The sequence below is a fragment of the Pelophylax lessonae genome, assembly GCF_965119305.1.
Source record: "Pelophylax lessonae genome assembly, chromosome: 3".
NCBI classification, from domain to species: Eukaryota; Metazoa; Chordata; class Amphibia; order Anura; family Ranidae; genus Pelophylax; species Pelophylax lessonae.
The window spans coordinates 19396290-19415196 of record NC_138770.1 but is presented as its reverse complement, the minus strand read 5'-3'; the positions used below and the strand labels follow the sequence as shown (position 1 = coordinate 19415196).

General features: G+C 43.8%; 2 protein-coding genes across 2 annotated transcripts in view; both read right to left on the bottom strand.

Moving 5' to 3' along the window:
• The window catches only part of LOC309548816 (uncharacterized protein), a 530695-nt gene extending 524277 nt beyond the window's left edge, over positions 1-6418 (bottom strand). Inside the window, exon 1 of the mRNA XM_082248754.1 lies at positions 6315-6418. The gene's annotated coding sequence lies outside the window, so the exon portion shown is untranslated. The remainder of the gene's footprint in view (positions 1-6314) is intronic.
• LOC309550239 (uncharacterized protein) overlaps positions 1-18907 on the bottom strand; it is a gene marked incomplete at both ends in the record, with an annotated part of 1760330 nt that overhangs the window by 370009 nt on the left and 1371414 nt on the right.

The window sequence follows — 18907 nt, the reverse complement described above, 5'->3', positions numbered from 1 at the left end:
TCCATGCTGTATACATATAAATTCTGTGTGTCTGTTCAATAAAATGATTCCAGTACAAGCCAAGTTGTTGGCTAGCTTTGTATGAGGGCGGCTGGGAAAATCTGGTATACATGTTCATGACTGCAAGGAAGCTGTATACTGATGGAAGACCACAAACACAGTGTGGGTCGGCGGTTCCGTTACAACCATAGATACTGTAACCCAATTTTTTGTAAAATATAAAAAATGATGTTACGCCGAGTAAATAGATATCAAACACGTGTGTCATGCTCTAGAATTGCGCACATTTATGGGATGGAGCAAAACTACGGTACTTAAAAATCAATTTAGGCGACACTCGAAAAATGTTTACAGGTTACCTGTTTAGAGTTACAAATGAGGTCTAGTGCTAGAATTATTGCTCTCCTTCTAACGTTCGCATCAATGCCTCACATGTGTGGTCTGAACATTGTTTATATATGCGGGCACAATCTACATATGCGTTTGCTTTTGCGTGCGAGCACGAGGGGACAGGAGCGCTTTAATAACTTTATTATTATTTTTTTTATTTTTAAACCAAATCTAACTTTTTGAATAACTTTAATTCCTATTACAAGAAATGTACACATCCCATGTAATAGGAATAAGGTGTGACAGGTCCTCTTTATGGAGAAATCTGGGGTCCCGTAGACCCCAGATATCTCCTCTACCCGGGAAAGCATGACGAAAAAAGTACATTGATCTCTGCTTTCCAGGATAAACAACTGGCAGTGTTTACATCTGCCAGCACCGGAAGTTACGTCATGAGGTTGCTTTCAGCCTCCCAGGAGCATAGAGATGGCCGGGGACCATCCAGTCTATGGCCAGCTCTATGGTATTCCATCGCTGGATCGGTGTTCTGGTTCCCCGATCACAAGGGAGAGCCAAGAGAGGCACTGGAGGACAGCAGGAGAGGTGCAGGACATCCCCTCCCGCTGCCTGTAAAATCAATCAAGTGGCACATGAGTGGCTAGGATGGCTTTTACAAGTAAGGGAATAGCTGGTTGAAAAGAAAGATATCTGGATGATGCCTGCAGCTGCACCCATCATCCAGATATCACCACTTCAAGTCCAGGACGTCATATGACGGCCTTCCGGTGGGAAGTGGTTAATTTATTATTATGCCTCCCACCTCCACACTTTTATGTCCTGGTCTGTCCATCACCCCCCCCAGTCACTGGTCTGAAATAGAATTTTGGCTTATCTACCCCCCTCACCCATGCCCTTTATTATGGTCAGCTGACTCCACCATGTCCTCTCCACTGAAACAATCCTCCTCCCCTATGCTATTTATGTTGTCCATATAGAAAAAATGTTGCACACTGTATTTTTCTTTTTCTATTATCTTTTTCTACCACGCTAGGTGCCCCCAGTGGTCACTAGAAGGAGAATTATCTGCAGAACTGTAAAAACAACAGCCAGGTCTATTAAGGGTAACAATAGTTTATTACCCACAATGTGGTATTTTGGAACAGTCAAGTTAATGAAAAAGCCAACAATACCACTGCAAAAGATCCCTGGGCATTAATGGAAGGGTCATCCAGCACTGCAGTGAGGGCTGATAGAGGGGCGCCAATACAAAAGCCCTGGGAAGAACCAGAGGAAGCCTCGGGGTCCCAGCATGGAACGCAAGCTTGTAAAGTTGCCGTGATGACGTGTTTCACGTGCATGCGCTTTATGAAGTCACGGGGATAAAGACAACTGGAGTATTTAAGCTGTATGTGTCCCAATAGAGGGGTGGGGAGTGGGCGGAGCTATGTAGATCTGGATGCCACTTAACCCATCAATGCTTATGGCTGCCATTGAGTCAGTTGCCATCAAATATAAACTCTACAGTATAATCACAAATGTACAAAACATCAGAAAATAATAAAAAGGGGAATATTTGCCTGTATACTATTGTGCATATTCTAAGAACTAACTAATATTATAATCATAAAAAATAATAAAAATTAAAATATTACTATTAATATGTCTGCTAGAGACAACAATTATGACACACAAAGTGGTAAAAAGAAGTTAATGGGATATGAGGATTATTAGACAATATTATGGATCTCTAAGTCCTCATTCAAGCCATATGGTGATAAGGAACCAAACTTATAAATCCAGAAGGTCTCCTTCCTACATAAGAGGGAGAACCTTTCATTATCAGTAGGTGAACCCTTGTGGATGGTCTCAGTTGCCATGACCTCCAGATAAGCCATGTGCTTGTGATGTGTCTGGAGAAAGGGGCGGGAACAGGGACCTTTTGCAGAGGTATCGTTGGCTTTTTCATTACCTTGACTGTTCTTATCCAACACATTGTGGGTAATAATCTGGTGTGAGACTTTTCCTCTTAATAGACCTGGCTGTTGTTTTCACAGTCCTGCAGATAATTCTCCTTATAGTTGCGTCATTTTGTAGATTTGGTTACAAGCAAACTCAGACCCTTTGAGGAATTCCACACTAAGCTCCGTATTCCCAATAACCTCTTTACCTCTTATATTCAATGGAAGCATTTTTCTCCACCCTCTCTCCATCATTAGCTTTACACCGCCCAACCAAATTCAAACACATATGAATCCAAGGCCCACACCAACCACTCCTCATATCCTCCATCTACAAACTATTATACCAGGTGCTCCCGGTTACTGAAAACCTTCACTTACACTATATTGCCAAAAGTATTGGGACGCCTGCCTTTACACACACATGAACTTTAATGACATCCCAGTCTTAGTCTGTAGGGTTCAATATTGAGTTGGCTCCACCCTTTGCAGCTATAACAGCTTCAACTCTTCTTGGCACAATGCAGTCAGGCAAATACCGTTCTCCTGGCAACCACCAAACCCAGACATGTCCATCAGATAGCCAAACAGCTCATGTTCTATCCAGAGCTTTCAGGGTTCCTCTGACTTATTTCAGTTTACTGCATATACTGTCCAAGTATTCTGTATGTCTATTGTAAGCTAAAGAGTATTATCTACAGTATATACCCTCTTCATGGTGTAATATCTATATACCCTCTTCATGGTGTAATATCTATATACCCTCTTCATGGTGTAATATCTATATATACCCTCTTCATGGTGTAATATCTATATACCCTCTTCATGGTGTAATATCTATATATACCCTCTTCATGGTGTAATATCTATATACCTTCTTCATGGTGTAATATCTATATACCTTCTTCATGGTGTAATATCTATATACCCTCTTCATGGTGTAATATCTATATACCCTCTTCATGGTGTAATATCTATATACCTTCTTCATGGTGTAATATCTATATATACCCTCTTCATGGTGTAATATCTATATACCCTCTTCATGGTGTAATACCTATATACCCTCTTCATGGTGTAATATCTATATACCCTCTTCATGGTGTAATATCTATATACCCTCTTCATGGTGTAATATCTATACACTCTCTTCATGGTGTAATATCTATATACCCTCTCCATGGGGTAATATCTATATACCCTCTTCATTGTGTAATATCTATATACCCTCTTCATTGTGTAATATCTATATACCCTCTTCATGGTGTAATATCTATATACCCTCTTCATTGTGTAATATCTATATACCCTCTTCATGGTGTAATATCTATATACCCTCTTCATGGTGTAATATCTATATACCCTCTTCATTGTGTAATATCTATATACCCTCTTCATGGTGTAATATCTATATACCCTCTTCATGGTGTAATATCTATATACCCTCTTCATGGTGTAATATCTATATATACCCTCTTCATGGTGTAATATCTATATACCCTCTTCATGGTGTAATATCTATATACCTTCTTCATGGTGTAATATCTATATATACCCTCTTCATGGTGTAATATCTATATACCCTCTTCATGGTGTAATATCTATATACCCTCTTCATGGTGTAATATCTATATACCTTCTTCATGGTGTAATATCTATATACCCTCTTCATGGTGTAATATCTATATACCCTCTTCATGGTGTAATATCTATATACCTTCTTCATGGTGTAATATCTATATATACCCTCTTCATGGTGTAATATCTATATACCCTCTTCATGGTGTAATACCTATATACCCTCTTCATGGTGTAATATCTATATACCCTCTTCATGGTGTAATATCTATATACCCTCTTCATGGTATAATATCTATATACCCTCTTCATGGTGTAATATCTATATACCCTCTTCATGGTGTAATATCTATATACCTTCTTCATGGTGTAATATCTATATATACCCTCTTCATGGTGTAATATCTATATACCCTCTTCATGGTGTAATATCTATATACCCTCTTCATGGTGTAATATCTATATACCCTCTTCATGGTGTAATATCTATATACCTTCTTCATGGTGTAATATCTATATACCTTCTTCATGGTGTAATATCTATATATACCCTCTTCATGGTGTAATATCTATATACCCTCTTCATGGTGTAATACCTATATACCCTCTTCATGGTGTAATATCTATATACCCTCTTCATGGTATAATATCTATATACCCTCTTCATGGTGTAATATCTATATACCCTCTTCATGGTGTAATATCTATACACTCTCTTCATGGTGTAATATCTATATACCCTCTCCATGGGGTAATATCTATATACCCTCTTCATTGTGTAATATCTATATACCCTCTTCATTGTGTAATATCTATATACCCTCTTCATGGTGTAATATCTATATACCCTCTTCATTGTGTAATATCTATATACCCTCTTCATGGTGTAATATCTATATACCCTCTTCATGGTGTAATATCTATATACCCTCTTCATTGTGTAATATCTATATACCCTCTTCATGGTGTAATATCTATATACCCTCTTCATGGTGTAATATCTATATACCCTCTTCATGGTGTAATATCTATATACCCTCTTCATGGTGTAATATCTATATACCCTCTTCATGGTGTAATATCTATACACTCTCTTCATGGTGTAATATCTATATACCTTCTTCATGGTGTAATATCTATATACCCTCTTCATGGTGTAATATCTATATACCCTCTTCATGGTGTAATATCTATATACCTTCTTCATGGTGTAATATCTATATATACCCTCTTCATGGTGTAATATCTATATACCCTCTTCATGGTGTAATATCTATATATACCCTCTTCATGGTGTAATATCTATATACCTTCTTCATGGTGTAATATCTATATACCCTCTTCATGGTGTAATATCTATATACCCTCTTCATGGTATAATATCTATATACCCTCTTCATGGTGTAATATCTATATACCCTCTTCATGGTGTAATATCTATACACTCTCTTCATGGTGTAATATCTATATACCCTCTCCATGGGGTAATATCTATATACCCTCTTCATGGTGTAATATCTATATACCTTCTTCATGGTGTAATATCTATATACCCTCTTCATGGTGTAATATCTATATACCCTCTTCATGGTGTAATATCTATATACCTTCTTCATGGTGTAATATCTATATACCCTCTTCATGGTGTAATATCTATATACCCTCTTCATGGTGTAATATCTATATACCCTCTTCATGGTGTAATATCTATATACCCTCTTCATGGTGTAATATCTATATACCCTCTTCATGGTGTAATACCTATATACCCTCTTCATGGTATAATATCTATATACCCTCTTCATGGTGTAATATCTATATACCCTCTTCATGGTGTAATATCTATACACTCTCTTCATGGTGTAATACCTATATACCCTCTTCATGGTGTAATATCTATATACCCTCTTCATGGTGTAATATCTATATACCCTCTTCATGGTGTAATATCTATATATACCCTCTTCATGGTGTAATACCTATATACCCTCTTCATGGTGTAATATCTATATACCCTCTTCATTACCTTTGTTGTGAAATACAATGGATGTAACTTCTTCATTTTTGGGAAATTCAATAAAAATAAAAAAAAACAATTCCCAGCACCGCTCACCTCTCCTGTCAGCAGCTCCATCATCTTCTTGGTGACTTCTAGAATCTTCTGCATGTTGTGTCTCTCAGGGTTTAGGGAGTCACATGGAGGCACTGTGATGGTCATATGATCACCTGATTTCAGAAGAGGAAATCTCTGTATTGAGGAACCAATAGGAATATCATGTTAGAATCCCAGAATCCTCCTCACCTCTCCGGTCAGGTCTGTGTTTTGTTAATAGAGATAAGAGTGATGTCATGTGACCTCCCAGAATCCTCCTCACCTCTCTGGTCAGGTCTGTGTTTTATTAATAGAGATATGAGTGATGTCATGTGACCTCCCAGAATCCTCCTCACCTCTCCGGTCAGCAGGTAGATGATCTCCAGGGTGAGGTTTAGTATCTTCTCAGTCATGTGACTCTGGTCCTCCTCCATCCTCATTGGTCATGTGATCTATACAGGTTTCCCTGTAAACCAATAATTGATGAGAGAGAATGATGTGGAATGTACTGGTTGTACAATATTAGGATGGGGATGTATGGGGGGATAATATGAGGGAAGAATGGACCTCGGTGGGATTACACAGAGGAACATTCAGTTTAGTGTTGTTTTTGATCCAGAAGTCTCTTACCTTTGGCTTGACAGATCACAAAGTCTTTGTTGCTAGTTTTTGATCTGCTGGTAAAGAGGGACAAAATACGATTATTTTTATGTCAAAACAACCCCCCCCCCCCCATCCCCCACACCTAATACAAGTCAACTGTAAAAAAAAAAGAGTAATCGAGAAATAAGAATGAGGAGAATGTTCCGGCCCCGTAAGTAGGGAAATGTTCTGACCCTAAAGGGGTTATTCTACATTTCCACACTATATATGTGTGTATCATCATCTGCTGGTGATAAAAGATGTCACAGTGACTATGGAGGAAGAGGACGGACATGACGGGGGGAGGGTTACTGGGTGTAAATGGAAAATAAGATCTTATTACCTCCTCTGCTTCCACTTCCAGTAATGGCTTCTCTTTATTTCCTCCCAACTGACCTTTCACCCGGAAAATCTTTTTTTTTATCTGACATCACTTCCTGTCTGTACCCGACATCACTTCCTGTCTGTATTCCATAGAGACTTCCTGTCTGGGTAGAAGTGAGATCCCCACCTTGTGGAGCTCAGAGGAACTACAGCCCTGGGAAACGTCTGGTAGTGTGAACACGGCCTTGTGCTGTGTGTGTATGTACTGTATATCCTTCCCCTTTCTCTCCTCCCTGAGTGTGTATGAAGAGGCGGAGCTCCTGCTGGAACAGGGGTCGGAGGAGGAAGCCGAGTCTAGGATGGAGACTGACAGAAAGCGCAGCAGACTTGCAGGAGTGAGCGAGGAGGATCCAGTTCCTTTGCCATCGGAGGTGAGGAGAGTGTGAAGGATGTTTGTGACTCTGGTAGCTGAAAAGCTGGGAGTCATATTGCTCTGCTGAGTGGGGAAGCGCTACTAAGGGGGCGCCCTCACCATCACGTGTGTAACATGGTTACGGTGTTCAGGCACCACCAACAGCAAAGGCCCAATTTTTGGCACTTGTATAGCACATGCGATTTCAAATTTGTATGTAATTCCTACCAGCAGTTCCCTTTCCTGCACCCAGCAAGAGTAACTGCGAGGGGTTACGGTGTTCTGGCACCATCAACAAGCAAGGCCCAATTTTTCTGCACCTGCATGACAAGTACATGCGTTTGAAATTTGTATGTATATTTGTATATGACATTTTTTGCTTTAGAAATGTCAGTATAGCTCCAGCAGGCTACATATATCGTAGAGATGCACTACTTTACAGGCACATTCAGGGGACCCCCCAGGCACGATATTTGAAGGAATTTTTCATTTTTATAGTTTCACTTCAAGCCTCATTAAAATCAGTAAATCAGTGCTCCTTTAAAAACAATCGTTTTTAAAAACTTTTTTTTCATTGCTACATGTTCCCCATGTCAGTACCCGGACCCCCATACACTTTTTTGGGGCAATAACTTGCATTTCGGCCTTCAAAAGGAGGCCGTTTGATTTTCGAGGTTCGAGTCCCATAGACTTCAATGGGGTTTGTTTATTCGAACAAACTTTTCCTCTGTTCGCGGTGTTCTGGTGCAAACCGAACCGGGGGTGTTCAGCTCATCACTAATCACCATCTATGTAACTATGTAACACTATATTGAGTACACAATATTGTATGATTACATGAATTTGCACAGGTTTTTAGCTTTATTAATAGAGCAGCAAATATTATAAGATAATGAAGTAGGTGCAAAGTGGAAGCAGTGGATCTGCAGGGAACAGCATCGTGAGCATAAAGCACTTTATGTTGTATATGAATTTGCACATGGATCAGTTTACATAGATTATTGATAAACACCACATGGTCAATGAAGTAGGTGTAAAGTGGAAGCAGTAGATCTGCAGAGAATATTACTTTGAGCCCCTAGCACTTTATATATGAATGTATCCACATATTTTAGTGTATTTGTGATAATTTATGTGCACACACAATAGGACAGCGCTGTGACACATAATGCTCTTCTAGTTGATAAAGGGAATACTTACCTTTGTTACAGCAGCAGTCCGGTATAAGTTATTTTTGTAGGTATTTGAGTTGTTACACATAGCGCAGGTTTTTTTTCCATTTATATTGGTGACATAATTGCCCAAATCTGGGGATCAGGAGCCATTTCCACCCTTTACTCTCGGCTGAGGTTCTTTGTATCCATATAACAGATGTTCTACATGACTAAATCTGCAATCAATTTTACTGCAAATTCAAAGGTGCCAAAATGTCTCCCCTTGAGAAGTAATATATTTCTCTCCCCCTTGGTGGGAGTGGAGATGACCCATCTATAAGGATATACAGTACATACATACACACACAGCACAAGGCCGTGTTCACACTACCAGACGTTTCTCAGGGCTGCAGTTCCTCTGAGCTCCACATGGTGGTGATCTCACTTCTACCCAGACAGGAAGTCTCTATGGAATACAGACAGGAAGTGATGTCAGGTACAGACAGGAAGTGATGTCAGATGTAGACTGGACATTCCCCTTTGGTAGAGGACACGTTGCTGGATCTGGCAGCAGAGGAGGTAATATATAGATTAACCCCTTCAGGGGGATCAGTTGATGAATAATATATCTTCCTTCCAAAGCTGGCCATACATGGTTCAGTTTTATCGTTCAGCCAGCGGGCTGAGAGAAAAAAAACTGAAGCAATTCCCCCATCCACACATTGAAGGGGGATGGGGAAATCCTCCCCGCTGCACTATTGTATTCTGACAATGGGGGGCGCTCCTCCACTCTCAGAATACACAGATCAGTGATGAAGCTATTGGCTGCAGCCGCTGATGGAGTGACTTTTATCCGGCAGTGACCACACATGGATGGAAATGTGACCGATCCCTGCTGAACCAGCTGAATTTCCATGTATCTATGGTCACCTCCCCTCCCACTCATCTCCTTCATTATGTAAGTCATGCTGAGATAATCTCCCATTGGCTGAGCAATATTCTCATTTGTCTCTGAGCCCCTTCTTTCTATTCCTCGTCCTGCCTGTTGTTTCCTTGTGTAGTACCCTCCTAGGTAGGTGCTTGTGAGAGAGTATAGTTTTTGGCTCCGTCTGCCTATCAGAGCTGACTGGAAGGGGTTGAGACACTGGAGACCCTCGAAAAACAGTATCGTGAGTAATGGGGACTGTGTCCAGGGGCCTGACCTGAGAGGGGGCCACCCCGGTGTAGGATAGTCAGAGGACGAGTGATAGTCGGTGGAGTGAAAGGGGATAGTAGGCGGGTATTCCGAAGATAGTCTTCCTTACAAGTGATCTTACAGAAATGTAATCCTGATTATTCTAGTGGCAAGGTGGATCTAGAGCCTGGCTGCATCTTCAGAAAGGAGTCCTCATCCATTGTGAATAGTTCAATTTGGAGTATCCCACTCTTCCCTTCTCCCATCCCTAAATCAAATAAAAACCACAGAAACAACTACAACTCTCCTCATCTCTCCTCCATATCCTCTTTCACAGCTTTTCTCCACTCCTGCAGTGACCCTGGGGGGAGGAAACTTGGCACCAACATGCAGCAAAATCCATCCCCACCATTAGGAGCTCTGGAGAAAAGTGTCTACTATTTACACTCCGTTCCTCCGCACGTCACCTGATCACATGAGAGATTACTTTCACAGATTCCTTACAGGTTTCTGTATGATATAGGTCAAAGTTCACACTTCAGTTTAGGAGAGGTAGGACACGCCCAAGAACAATGATTTGGTTTTCATGGGAACCTCATATAGAAGACCCCTCAAATCTCCCCATCCAAATGTCTCTCTATCCAATGTCTATATGTCTTATGACATCGTACTGACCTCACAGCTTCACCCTCCAATGTCCCTCCATCTGGCTCTTTTTTCTGATGGTCTTGGAAAGTAGGAGGACCCTTGGCATCCTCACTTGCAAAGTGGGTCTGTTGGTCCTGTGTTGTATGTAATGAAATTAGAATGCCTGCAACAAGCTTTTACCTGTGTAGTGTGGGGGTCCTGTGTGGGTAAATCATACCTCAGTCTGAAGAGGGGCTTTAATAAATGGAGACCTGGCCAGAGAGGAGGAGGATTCTGGGAATAGCATTTGATATTATTTGTGTTCAGATCTAGAGTTTTCCTCCTGAGAAGTCTGGAGATCATATGACTAGAGTTGAGCGGACACCTGGATGTCCGTGTTCGGCGGGTTCCCGGACACCGAACCCCATTGAAGTCAATGGGGACCCGAACTTTCAGGCACTAAAATGGCTCTAAAACACTAATGGAAAGGGCTAGAGTGCTGCAAATGGCAGCAAAACGTAGTTAAGAGCATGGCAAGTGCTCTGCAAACAAATGTGGATAGGGAAATAACTTAAAACAACAAAAAAAAAACAGAAAAATAAAACAATGTTCTTCATCTCTGAAGTACGAGGCCCATATGGAGTAGGAGGGAGGTTGAGGTGGTGGTGGATGTGGCGGTGTCATAGGCGTGCGCACAGGGTGTGCCGGGTGTACCTGGGCACACCCTAATCACCTAGGGCACATAGCATTATCGCTCTGTTTGCCAGTGAGGAGATGGGAAAGATCTTCCTCGGACCTGCTCTATTTCTCTTTGCCAGCAGAGAGAGTAATGTATCGGGGCCATGTACATGTAGGCAAACACATGCATGTGTATTTAAACTTTGGGGTGCACACCCTAATGCAATAGGCTGCGCACACCTATGGGCGGTGTAGGTGGAAGCGGCGGTGGAGGAGGACCAGGGCCGGATTAAGAGCATCATGGGCTTGGTGCTGAGGATTTTGAAGGGCCTTAAGGGCCGTGCCTTTGCATGCACCCAGAAGAGGAAGGGTGCAGCCATGCATGCCTAATTCAACATGGGATGCTGTCTCTGAAGCCCATAAACACATCCATGCATCGGCAACTGTCCCTCCTTGTCCGGCCTTCGTGCTGTGTGGGGAGGTTCTGAGGGAGCTGCCTGGGGAAGCGAGCATAGAAGCCAGACTTCTGTGTTTACAAGTGACAGAAGAGCAGTAACAGTGAATATGGCCAACCCGGGGCCTATATAAAAGGTAGGGGCCTGCATGGAGCTGCAGCTCCAATAGCCCCTACGTTAATCTGGCCCTGAGGAGGACGAGGTAGCCAACACTGCTTCTTTTCAGAAATTTTAAATGAGGGTACACCCCAAAAGAGTGAGAAAGAGCAAAAATAGAACAATGGCTGGGTAAGGTCGGTATCCATCGCTATTCTGCACAAGGTACGGAAAAGTCCCGTGGGATCCATGCCTGGTTCATTTTAATGAACGTGAGCTTGTCCACATTGTCTCTCTTGTCTGTGATAACGCCCCCAGCCGTGCTAAATACCCGTTCAGATAATACACTGGCACGCCAGCACCTTCAAGGCGTAAAGGGCAAGCTCAGGCCATGTGCCCATCTTGGAGACCCAGAAGTTGAAGGGGGCAGACCCGTCATTCACTAGATGTAGGCGTGTGCTCCACCATGTTGGTAAAATGCTGCCTCCTGCTAAGACGTTCCATATGAGCTGCTGGTGCTGCTGTTTGTTGTGGCGTGCTGACAAAGCTTTTCCACATTTCGGCCATGCTAACCCTGCCTTCTGAGGTGCTGGCGGTGCCCTGGTTGCGTTGGCGACCTCTTTCTCCTCCTCCTCCTCTGCCTTGTGCTTCCACTGTGGCCCCGCTGTCAGGTGGGAATGCCAGCAGCATCGCATCTACCAGCGTGCGCTTGTACTCACGCATCTTGCGATCGCGCTCCAGTGAGTGAATTAAGGACGGTACGTTGTCCTTGTAACGGGGATCCAGCAGCGTGGCCACCCAGTAATCAGCACAAGTTAGAATGTGGGCAACTCGGCGGTCGTTGTGGAGACACTGCAGCATGTAATCTCTCATGTGTGCCAGGCTGCCCAGAGGCAACGAAAGGCTGTCCTCTGTGGGAGGTGTATCGTCCGTGTCCTCTGTATCCCCCCCAGCCACGCACCAGTGATGGCCATGAGCTGGCCTGGGTGCCACCCTGCTGTGAACATGGTTCCATCTCCTCCTCCAGCTCCTCCTCCTCATCCTCCAGAACTGTGCCCCTGCTGGACAATTGTGTCCCTGGTGTTTGTGTGTGCAGGAACCCACCCTTGGAGCCCCTTGTGAATGACTGCATTGAAAGCCTTGGAAATGTTACCTCTTCATCCTCCTCCTCCTCCTCATCCTGTGCCACATCCTCTTCCATCATCGCCCGAATCATTTTTTGAAGGAGGCATAGAAGTGTGATAGTTAAGCTGAGAACGGTGTCATCGGCACTGGCCATGTTGGTGGAGTACTCAAAACAGCGCAACAAGGCACACAGGTCTCGCATGGAGGCCCAGTTATTGGTGGTGAAGTGGTGCTGTTCCGCAGAGCGACTCACGCGTGGGTGCTGCAGCTGAAACTCCACTATGGCCTGCTGCTGCTCGCACAGTCTTTCCAGCATGTGCAAGGTGGAGTTCCACCTTGTGGGCACGTCACATATGAGGCGGTGAGCGGGAAGGCCGAAGTTACGCTGCAGTGCTGACAGGCGAGCAGCAGCAGGGTGAGAACGCCGAAAGTGCGCACAGACGGCCCGCACTTTCTGCAGCAGCTCTGACATATCGGGGTAGTTTTTAAGGAACCTCTGCACCACCAAATTCAGCACATGCGCCAGGCAAGGGATGTGCGTCAAACCGGCTAGGCCCAGGGCTGCTATGAGATTTCGCCCGTTATCGCACACCACCAGGCCGGGCTTGAGGCTCGCTGGCAGCAACCACTCATTTGTCTGCTGTTCCATGCTCCTCCACAACTCCTGCACGGTGTGTGGTTTTTTCCCCCAAACAGGCAAGTTTTAAAACTGCCTGCTGTCGTTTACCCCTGGCCGTGCTGAAGTTGGTGGTGAAGGTGTTATGCTGTCCAGATGAGGAGGCGGTAGAGGATGAGGAAGCGGAGTAGGAGGAGTTAGGAACAGGAGGCAAACTGAAGCGCCCTGCAATCCTCGGTGGTGGAAGGACATGCGCCAAATTGCTATCCGCCTCAGGCCCATCCGCCACTGCATTTACCCAGTGTGCCGTTAGGGAGATATAACGCCCCTGACCGTGCTTACTGGTCCACGTATCGGTAGTTAGGTGGACCTTGGCACAGATGGCGTTGCGCAGTGCACACCTGATTTTTTCCCCCACTTGGTTGTGCAGGGAAGGGATGGCTTGCCTGGAAAAGTAGTGGCGGCTGGGCACGACGTACTGTGGGACAGCCACCGACATAAGGTTTTTAAAACTGTGCGTCTCCACCAGACGGAATGACAGCATTTCAAAGGCCAAGAATTTTGAAATGCTGGCATTCAGGGCCAGGGATCGCGGGTGGGTAGGGGGGTACTTCCTCTTCCTCTCAAGTGTTTGGGAGATGGAAAGCTGAACGCTTCCACAGGACATTGTGGAGATGGTTGGTGATTCAGGTGGTGGTGTTGCTGACAGATCGTCTGTTTGCGGGGTGGCAGGTGCCGGTATCACTACAGATGTGGCTGGAGCTGCCGAGACTGCAGCAGAAGAGGAAGCAGGATGAGCCAGAGACGTTTCTTGGTTTTGAAGGTGTCTACTCCACTGCAGCTCGTGCTTTGCACTTAGATGCCTGATCATGCAGGTTGTGCTCAGGTTGAGAAGGTTTATGCCTCACTTCAGGCTCTGATTGCACAGGGTGCAAACCACTCGTGTTCTGTCATCAGCACATTTTCTAAAGAACTTCCACGCTAGAGAACTCCTTTGAGCTGGCTTTCGTGCGCTCATTCCCTTGCTGCGTTGGGCAGTAGCAGGCGTAGTGTCTAGGGCACGGCCGCTCCGCTTCTGCACCCTGCTCCCTCTTCTGCTGTGCTGTTGGCTCTGTGCGACCACCGCCTCTTCCTCCAAACTACTCAGGTCACCTGCATGATCTTCATTCCATGTGGGGTCGAGGACCTCATCGTCCTCCACATCATCTTCCACCCAATCTTCACCCCTGCCCTCCTTGTCGGTCTCCACAATTCTGAGTGCCGCAGCAGTTGGCCTCTGCGTTTCGTCATCATCGGAGACGTGCTGCAATGGTCCTTGCATGTACTTATCTTGAGAAATAAGTGGTTGGGCATCACTGCACTCAATCTCTTCCACTTCTGGGGCAGGGCTAGGTGGATGGCCCTGGGAAACCCTGCTGACAGGGTCATCAAAAAGAAGAAGAGACTGCTGTATGGCTTGGGGCTCAGACTGCTTGCCTGATTTGCAAGGGGGTGAGGTGAAAGACGGTTGGACATCGGCTGCAGGTGCCAACTCTGACCTTTCTGCAGTAGACTGGGTGGGAGACAATGTGAAGGAACTGGAGGCACTGTCAGCAGCAAACCAATCTACTATCACCTCTACGTGTTCTGGCATCATCACTTCTAGAGGCGTATGATTCCCTACCAAATACTGATGCAGGTTCTGTCGCCTACTAACACTTGAGGAAGGTGTTTCACTTGTGCATGTAGCTGGCACAGATCGACCACGTCCTCTCCTTGCAACAGGAGCTCTACCAGCAGCACCACGACCCAGGCCACGGCCCCTATTTGACAGTCTCCTCATATTTCTGTAATTTAAGATCTTGCCCTAGAAAGGTGTTTATTGAATAGCGAAACAAAACAACAACAGTATCGCACGGGTGTATCTCACAGTCAAATATGCAAACTATGCCGCAATTTAATGTTTTTTACCCCAAAAGGGTGTATATTGAATAGCGGAATAGGATAAAAAACGGTGTATCTCACACGTACAAACACAGACTAGGCCCCGATTAAAATTTTTTGTACTCTAAAAGGAGGATGAGGAAGAGGAGTAGGAGGAGTTGGGAACAGGAGGCAAACGGAAGCGCCCTGCAATCCTTGGCGGTGGAAGGCGATGTGCCAAACAAATTTAAAAGGTGTATCTCACACGTACCGATACAGACTATGCCGTAATTTAATTTTTTACACTCCAAAAGGGTGTATATTGAATAGCGGAATAGGAAAAATTTTATAATACGGTGTATCTCGCACGTACAAACACAGACTAGGCCCCGATTACAATTTTTTGTACCCTAAAGGCAGGATGAGGAGTAGGAGGAGTTCGGAACAGGCAGGAGGCAGACTGAAGCACCCTCAAATCCTCGGCAGTATGAGATGCACCCCAAAAATTTTAAAGGTGTATCTCACACGTACCGACGCAGACTATCCCGCAATTTAATTGTTTATACCCAAAGGTTTTGATTAAATAGCTGAATAGAAAATATGATATCAAAAGGTGTATGTATCTCACACTTACCGACACAGACTATCCCGCAATTTAATTGTTTATACCCAAAGGTTTTTATTGAATAGCGGAATAGAAAATATTATCAAAAAAAGTGTATGTATCTCACACGTACAGAACCACACTAGGCCCCAATTACTATTTTTTGTACCCCTAAAAGGCAGGATGAGGAGTAGGAGGAGTGTGGAACAGGCAGCACCCTCAAATCTTCAGAAGTATGAGATGAACCCCAAAAATTGGAAAGGTGTATCTCACACGTACCAACACAGACTATCCCGCAATTTAATTGTTTATACCCAAAGGTTTTTATTGAATAGCAGAATAGAAAATATTATCAAAAAAAGTGTATGTATCTCACACGTACAGAACCACACTAGGCCCCAATTACTATTTTTTGTACCCCTAAAAGGCAGGATGAGGAGTAGGAGGAGTTTGGAACAGGCAGCACCCTCAAATCTTCAGAAGTATGAGATGCACCCCAAAAATTGGAAAGGTGTATCTCACACGTACCAACACAGACTATCCCGCAATTTAATTGTTTATACCCAAAGGTTTTTATTGAATAGCGGAATAGAAAATATTATATAAAATTGGTGTGATTTATCAATGGCACATGTGAACAGCAGTGTCTTATATCATTCAGCTCTGCTGCAGGCCACAATTTATTTTTTTTAACCCAAGGCTGTATATTGAATAGTGGAATAGAAAAAAGTGTATGATTTTTGAAACCACTCAATAATAGCACATGTGAACACTGAACACAGCAGTGTATGATCAGAGTCAGCACAGCACTGAAGGAAAAACGCTGCACACAGTGACTGATAGAAAAATACTTTTCTCCCTCCTCCTCAGTGGGCAAAAAAGATTGTGTTCACTGCACCCCACACACAGCAAAATCGATGTGGACCACTGACACCTGCCTATCTCCAGCCTCTCCCTAAAAGGATTGATAAGATTGGTCACTGCAAACCCCCCCACACAGCAAAATCGATTGTAGAAAACTGACCCTAAAAATCAGCAGCCTCGCCCTAAAAGGATTGATAAGATCGGTCACTGCAAACCCCCCCCCCACACAGCAAAATCGATTGTAGAAAACTGACCCTAAAAATCAGCAGCCTCGCCCTAAAAGGATTGATAAGATCGGTCACTGCAAACCCCCCCCCCCCCCCACACAGCAATATCGATTGTAGAACACACTGTCTGACCCTAAAAATCAGCAGCCTCTCCCTAAAAGGATTGATAAGATCGGTCACTGAAAACCCCCCCCCACACAGCAATATCGATTGTAGAACACACTGTCTGACCCTAAAAATCAGCAGCCTCTCCCTAAAAGGATTGATAAGATCGGTCACTGCAAACCCCCCCCCCCCCCCCCCCACACAGCAATATCGATTGTAGAACACACTGTCTGACCGTAAAAATCAGCAGCCTCTCCCTAAAATTGAAATTGGAAATTGGCAAATGTCGTGCCCATTCACAAAAAAGGTAGTAGGGAGGAATCGAGCAACTATAGACCAGTGAGTCTGACATCAATAGTAGGCAAATTAATGGAAACCCTATTAAAGGATAGAATTGTGGAACATCTTAAATCCCATGGATTGCAAGATGAAAAACAACATGGGTTTACTTCAGGGAGATCATGTCAAACAAATCTTATAGATTTTTTTGACTGGGTGACTAAAATAATAGACGGTGGAGGTGCAGTAGACATTGCATATCTAGATTTTAGTAAGGCTTTTGACACTGTCCCACATAGAAGACTTATCAATAAACTACAGTCATTGAGCATGGACTCCCATATTGTTGAGTGACAGACAACAGAGGGTTGTAGTCAATGGAGAACATTCAGAACAAGGTCATGTTACCAGTGGGGTACCTCAGGGATCTGTACTGGGACCAATTTTGTTTAATATCTTCATAAGTGATATTGCAAATGGCCTCGATGGTAAGGTTTGTCTTTTTGCTGATGACACAAAGATATGTAACAGGGTTGATGTTCCTGGAGGGAAATGCCAAATGGAAAAGGATTTAGGAAAACTAGAAGAATGGTCAGAACTCTGGCAACTGAAATTTAATGTGGATAAGTGCAAGATAATGCACCTGGGGCGTAAAAACCCAAGGGCAGAATATAGAATATTTGACACAGTCCTGACCTCAGTATCTGAGGAAAGGGATTTAGGAGTAATTATTTCAGAAGACTTAAAGGTGGGAAGACAATGTAATAGAGCAGCACGAAATGCCAGCAGAATGCTTGGATGTATAGGGAGAGGTATAAGCAGTAGAAAGAGAGAAGTGCTTATGCCGCTGTACAGAACACTGGTGAGACCTCACTTGGAGTATTGTGCGCAGTACTGGAGGCCATATCTCCAGAAGGATATAGATACTCTAGAGAGAGTTCAGAGAAGAGCTACTAAACTAGTACATGGATTGCAGGAAAAAACTTACCAGGAAAGGTTAAAGGACCTTAACATGTATAGCTTGGAAGAAAGAAGAGACAGAGGGGATATGATAGAAACTTTTAAATACATAAAGGGATTCAACTCGGTAAAGGAGGAGAGCATATTTAAAAGAAGAAAAACTACCACAAGAGGACACAGTTTTAAATTAGAGGGGCAAAGGTTTAAAAGTAATATGAGGAAGTATTACTTTACTGAGAGAGTAGTGGATGCATGGAATAACCTTCCTGCAGAAGTGGTAGCTGCAAATACAGTGAAGGAGTTTAAGCATGCATGGGATAGGCATAAGGCTATCCTTCATATAAGATAGGGCCAGGGACTATTCATAGGATTCAGATATATTGGGCAGACTAGATGGGCCAAATGGTTCTTATCTGCCGACACATTCTATGTTTAAAAGGATTGATAAGATCGGTCACTGCAAACCCCCCCCCCCCACACTGCAAAATCGATTGTAGAAAACTGACCCTAAAAATCAGCAGCCTCTCCCTAAAATGCCCTACAACTCGCCCTGCCTAACACACTCCGACCTGTCCCTCAATTCTATGCGGACACAAATGAGTTTTGCCTGTCTGTCCCTAATCAGCAGCCAGCACGTATGATGTGTGCTCTGTCCCTGAACTACACAGCAGAATGACGCAGCGGCGCTCGGTCTCGAACTTAAAG